We start from the raw sequence: 7,110 nt of genomic DNA, 5'->3' as shown, positions 1-7,110 counted from the left end.
TAATAGGTTTCAAGAGCTTAAATGCTCTGATACCATGTGAGTTTTAGAGATTTATGAGTTGGTTGTGTGTATAGATTAAGGAGATTAAGTTAGAACCATAAGAATAAGAAAGAGAGAGATTGTTGCAAAGTGAGAGAGTAAAAAGGAGGAATCTCTTATTCCCTTACTTAATTTGTTTATGGGAACATCCCATATATAAAGAGGTTACAAGTACATGGTGACAGATGAGATATAATGAACTAGTAGAATCGTAGACAAATAATAAACAAGAGAAGACCTAGACAAGGCTGATCTGTGCAGGCTGGGCCCGGGTAGTGACATGTCCTAAATGTCTCCATTGACTTGAAACCTAAACCAACCCATGTGATCTGATCCTCCAACGGTCTACAGCACAAGACATCTTCGTCTGATCATCCTTATTGTGATTCAGCTTCCTTTCTTTGTCTTGCAATTCACTCTAGGTCTTAGGTTGTATGGACAGACTTGGAACACAAGGTAACTCAGCTCATGCTTGATTTAAACTCGCCTGGTTCCCTCTTGTTTCTTATTGCTTCATTTCCATATCTCATTGCTTCATCTTCACACCCAAATCAAAACTTACCCTCACGGCAACTATAAAAAAATCCAACCCCAAGATCCCAACGACTGTGGCTTAGGCTCTCAAGGATCCCAATTGCTGCAATGCAATGTGTGAAGAGTATAATGCTCAAATAAAGAACCACACATGGGACTTGACAGAACAAACAACATTGCAAAATATTATTACTTGTAAGCCGATTTTTATAATTAAATATCATGCAGATGGTTCCATTGAAAGGTACAAAGCGAAACTTGTCGCAAGGGGCTTTCATCAACAATATGGCCTGGACTACTCTGAGACCTTCAGTCCGGTCATAAAACCGACTACAGTTCGCATGGTTCTTGATGTTGCTGTGAAAAAGAACTGGAGCATTCATCAGCTCGATATCAATCATGCTTTTCTTCCAGGAACCTTGATGGATGAAGTTTATGTCCCTCAGCCACCGGGGTTCATTGATAGTGATCGTCCTCATCATGTTTGTCGCTTGAACAAGGCACTCTATGAACAAGCGCCTCGCGCATGGTACAATGAGCTGCGTAACTTTCTCCTGCAATCTGGTTTCACCAACTCTCTACCTGACACCTCTCTGTTCATCTACAACCAAGGCAACAGCTGCATTTACATACTGGTATATGTAGATGATATACTACTTGCAGGAGACTCTACATCGGTCAAAGCGGCCATTGCTTCTCTTAGTGCTCGATTTTCACTTAAAGACCTCGGATAATTGAGTTACTTTCTGGGTATTGAGGCTATCAGATCACCAAAGGGACTTCACCTAATGCAAAAGAAGTACATCAATGATCTCCTTCATAAGCTCAACATGGCTGATGCGAAACCTGTTAACACTCCTATGAAATCACTGCAGAAACTATCCTCGGAAGTCTTCAGTACCTCTCTCTCACAAGTCCATAGAGTTTATGGTCAACAGACTCTCACAATATATGCATCGCCCAACAGATCTCCATTGGAAAGCCGTGAAACGTGTCTTGAGATATCTTGCAGGCACAACAAACTATGGTATTTTCTTGAGCTCCACTACACCACTCACGGTTCATGCCTACTCCGACGCAAATTGGGCAGGCGATGCAGATGATTACATCTCCACAAACGCTTATGTTATCTACATTGGTGGCAGCCCATTTCATGGTCCTCGCAAAAACAACGTAGCATCGCAAGATCATTGACTGAAGCTGAATATCGGGCTGTGGCTAACACTGCATCAGAACTTGGATGGATCTTCTCACTCCTCTCTGAAATCGGTATCAAACTCCCCACCTCACCGGTCATTTACTGTGATAACATTAGCGCTACATATCTGTGTGCAAACCCAGTTTTCCACTCTAGGATGAAGCATATGGCACTTGACTATCATTTTGTTCTAGCAACATTCAAACTGGGGCACTGCGTGTACAACATGTCAACACTAAAGACCAGCTAGCTGACTCGCTTACGAAACCGTTGCCATGACCGCGATTCACTGAACTAAGAAGCAAGATTGGTGTCAAAGAACTGCCTCCATCTTGAGGGAGGGTATAAGGATACTATAGATTAAGGGACTTGATTGTAATTAATGTTAGTCTAAACCCTAAGACATACTGTCTATATATTGTAAATCATTCTGTATAATGAATATATCATTCAGCATTCCATAATAGTGTATACATATTACAAATTAATTTTGTATTATAGCATTAAAGATTGCACACTCAAGCGTAAAAAATTATCTATCACAAGTTCGGAAATGTTTACTTAAGGAAGCTAGCAAGACGATTGATGATTCATATTTTTCATAATTTTAGTTAATTTTGCTTATTTGTCATATTTTTTATAATTTTAGGTAACTGATTTTTTTTATTTGTCATATTTTCCATAATTGCTAATATGTCATATTTTTATGATTTAAGCTAACTTTGCTTATTTGTCATATTTTCTATATTATTAGGTAATTTTACATATTTATCACATTCTCCCTAATTTAAGATAATTTACCTATTTGTTATCTTCTTATTAGTTTGACTTATAAGTCATCAATTTAACTTATATTGTTATATGCATGTGAACCATATATGTATTACTACGTATAAATAATTAAATAAGTAGAAGTAAGACTTAGAATTTAATTCTAATAATACATCTTCCAAAAAAATATTATCAATTTTAGTATATTAAATATTATGCTTGAAACAATCTTTAAAAGTTGAAGCCCTTTTGTTTAGTGGTTTTCCTAAGTATTCATTAATGTTTCTACACCAGGAAGTCCAGAATTCAAACCCCCAAAAATACAAATTATACATATTATGGAGAAAAAAATTATAAGAGTTCTTCAGCATGGTGCATGGCGTACCATCGGACATGAATCTCATAAGGCGGCTTGGAATGGTGCAGTCAGACGTGTAATCTCATAATTTGGTAGAATTGTCGGTTGTATAACGTCTATGTAATTTCTCTTTGTTGTAATAGCATAATTATTCAGATGTTCAAAAGAAGAAACAAGGTTAAAATAATACTTTTATAGAATATATGGCTTAATGTTTTAATATGTATTAGTTTATTTTAAATAGACAATTTATTAGTTTGTTATAATGAAATAATATGATATTTGATTGTAGTTTACATGATTTACATTTTTATAAGAATATGAATATTTAAGACAAATGAAATTATCTATATCCAGAAGTTTCTTCAAATTAACTTAAGTTATAGATATATTTTGATTTAACCCTAAAATTAATATATTATATTTAATATAAAAATAAATAAACATAGAAATGTTCTGAGAATGTTTACTGGATCTCTTATATTTCAGAACGTTTTGAAATTAATTTTATATTTTGGGTTATTTGTGTACACAACTAAACTATACCTAATAATTAATATTTGAAAATTTCAAAATAAATTTAGATTATATATCCAACAAATATAATAGTTTTTTTAAAACTTACTATTTCTGAATTTGACAGAAATACTAGATATATATCACGGAAAAAATTTACTTTTACATTTCTTTTGGTACCACAATTCATGTTTACTTTCATAAAATGGTCATTTTCACAAATATTTTCTTTATTAATTAAAGAAGCAGAAGACCTTTCTACTTTTACTTTATTGATATATAACAATAAATAAGTATTTATGTAAGTATTAGGAATTTGGTAGTTAAGATAACTCATATATCACAACTTTTTTCATATGAGATCATGTGCCAAAATTATTAATATAATGTAATAAAATTTAATATTTTTTTTTTTGTCATCAACTTATACAGACTCATACAGACTCTGTAAACCAAATCGGAGTATATCGATCCATGTGAACGACAAAAGGCGGTTGCTTCCTAGCACTGCATGCTAGGCTGTCCGCCTTTGAATTTTGCGTTCGTGGTACATGAACGATCTCTGATTGGAGGAAACTTTCTTTCAGGACTTTGATATCTTCCAAATAACTTGCAAACGCTGGCCATTCTTCTGGTTCCGAAACCATCTTCACCAATTGAGAACAATCCGTAGCAAACATGACCTGAAATTGACATAAATTCCTCATACATTCCATTGCCCAGAGTAGTGCTTCCATCTCTGCATGGAGAGGCGAAAGACTAGTCCGAACATTCCGTGCCCCCATCAACCCGGCAAACCCTTCTAAAGTACTGAACCAACCCTGTCCAGAAAAATTATCATTTTCCTTCCAAGAACCATCTGTGAAACACCATCGACCTTGAATCTCCGGTAAAGACATAACATCGGCTTGTGATACCGTTCTCTGTTCTTTTACTATATGCGATTCCGCCCAAAGTGTTGATTTCTTTTCTGCCAATTTAAGCGTATCCCTAAGATCTATATCCAAATTGCTAAAACCTTTATTATTCCGTCCTTTCCAAATATACCATAGTATCCATGCAAACTGGTGATCCTCTAATTGCGGGAGAGCTCTCAAGAAAAGATGATCCATATTTGTAAATAGAGAACTTGTTGGAAAAATAGCTGGATTTGATGGTATCTGTGAGAGAGCCCAGACCTGAATTGCTGGGGGACATTAAAAAACCACATGGTTTATCGATTCCTCGTTAGCACCGCATCTTGCACAACATATATCACCAGTTAACCCTCGCGCTTGCAGGTTTTTCTTGACTGCGATACACCCTGTTACCAATTGCCAAAGGAAATTTTTTATGTTTGGTGGACACCGTATTTTCCAACAGAATGACTTCAATATATTTACTGTGGGTCCAAACATTACTGGTGATCTTTCCCGATCTGGGTAGACTCGCTCTACCTGATAACCTAATTTGACCGTATATTTCCCATTATTTGTGAAATGCCATCCAACTCTATCTACCATCTGAGTCTTGCTCAGTGGTATGCTTTCTATAAGTTTTACATCCTGTGGGTCCACGAAAGCCCGAAGTGCCTGTGAATTCCAAGTCCGCGTAGTAGGATCAATGAGAGAATCCACTGTGAGATCTGGATAATGGTTGTGTTAGTTTTTATTGGCTGGTCGCGGACGAGTGGTTGGGAGCCATGGATCATTCCATACAGAGATAGATGATCCTGATCCCACCCGTTTGATTAGTCCTTTGCTTACCAGAGATCTAGCAGATGTGATACTCCGCCATCCATATGACGGAGAGTAGGAACGAATCGGTTCCAGAGGTGAGGCATTCCTGTAGTACCAACCTTTGAAAACTCGAGAAAATAAATTATTCGGCTTTTCAATCAATCTCCATAACTGTTTACCAAGCATCGTCGTGTTGAAATCAGTGATGTCTTTAAATCCCAATCCGCCTTCCTCTTTGCTAACACATACTTTGTCCCATGATTTCCAATGCAAACCTCTTGTACTACCCCCTGGACTCCACCAGAATTGTGCAACCGCACTTGTCAATTTCTTTGCGGTTGCCTTGGGTAATCGATAAACCGACATCACATGATTTGGTAATACCGTGACCACTGATTTAATAATCACCTACTTTCCTCCTTTCGTGAAAAACTTAAAAGTCCACCCATTGACCCTTTTATTTAACCTATCTTGCACAAAGCTGAAAACTTGAATCTTTGAACCCAAAGATTTTCTGGTAATCCTAAATAAGTTCCCATTCCTCCAAGATTTTGGATGCCCAAAATATCTCTCAATTCCTGTCTGGTTGATTCCTCAATCTTATGCCCAAACTGAATCGAAGATTTATCAAAATTAATGAGTTGACCTGATACCATCTCATATTCCTTTAAGATCTTGAGAATAGTTTGACATTCATCCCTTTGAGATTTACAAAAGAACAGACTATCATCCGCAAAAAGCAGATGAGAAATCGATGGACATGCTCTGGCTAGCTTCATGCCCGTAAGTTCTTGCCCATGCTCCGCCTTTTTAATATTTGCAATCAATGCCTCAGTACACAATATAAATAAATAAGGTGATAGAGGATCTCCTTGCCGTAATCCCCTAAGGGGAATAATTAAACCTCATGGTTGACCATTTAGTAGAACCCGATATTGAACCGATGATATACACTCCATCATTAACTTAATCCAATGAAGATCAAAACCCATCTTTACTAGTAAAGCCTTAATAAAATCTTATTCCACCCTATCGTACGCTTTACTCATATCTGTTTTAATTACCATATACTTTCCTTGACATGCCTTATTAGTCCGTAATCCATTGAACATCTCCTGAGCTATAAGAATATTATCAGTTATCAACCTCCCAACCACAAATGCTGACAGTGTTTCTGAAATGAGAGACGGAAGACATAACTTCAACCGCTGACATAGTACCTTCGAAATAATTTTATACCCCACATTACATAGGCTAATTGGCCTCAACTCCGTCATCCTTGTTGGTCTCTCCGTTTTTGGAATCATACAAATATTAGTAATATTTAACCTTGAATCCATTTTTCCAGAAACCAAAAAATTGTTCACCATTTCAACCAGATCATTCTTAATGATATGCCAGGAATGTTGAAAAAAAAGAGCTGTCATGCCATCCGGACCTGGTGCCTTTTCCGGATGCATCATAAACAAAGCCTCTTTAACCTCGTTTTCGGTCGCTAACCTTAACAAACGTTGGTTCATCTGGGGAGTGATCCCTGCTGGTACCTCTGTAAGAAAGCTTTCAAAACCTGTAGGTGAAGTAGTTGTAAATAATTCTTCGAAATACTCTACAGCCACTTTTTCCACCCCATTATCCTCCGTAATCCAGTTCCCCACAGCATCATATAATCCTACTATTCTATTACAATCTCGTCGTTTCTTAGTAAAAGCATGATAGAATTTTGTATTAAGATCCCCAGAAGAATACAACATATTCCTACTTTTCTGATGCCAATAATCTTCTTCATCTTTATATGCCTCTTGGAGCTTCCTAGATACCTCCATAATATCCTCCTGAGGTCTAGTATCATCTGTTTGTACCTTCTCAAGAGCTTTATGCAAATCACTAATCTTTTCCTTTCCATAAGGTAGGTTATTTTTCCGCCATTTTGCAATTTCGTGTCGACAATTGCTTATTTTTGCCACTATGTCATCCTC

This window comes from Brassica oleracea, chromosome C4 (assembly GCF_000695525.1).
Source record: "Brassica oleracea var. oleracea cultivar TO1000 chromosome C4, BOL, whole genome shotgun sequence".
Taxonomy (NCBI): domain Eukaryota; kingdom Viridiplantae; phylum Streptophyta; class Magnoliopsida; order Brassicales; family Brassicaceae; genus Brassica; species Brassica oleracea.
This window is presented reverse-complemented; position numbering follows the sequence as displayed.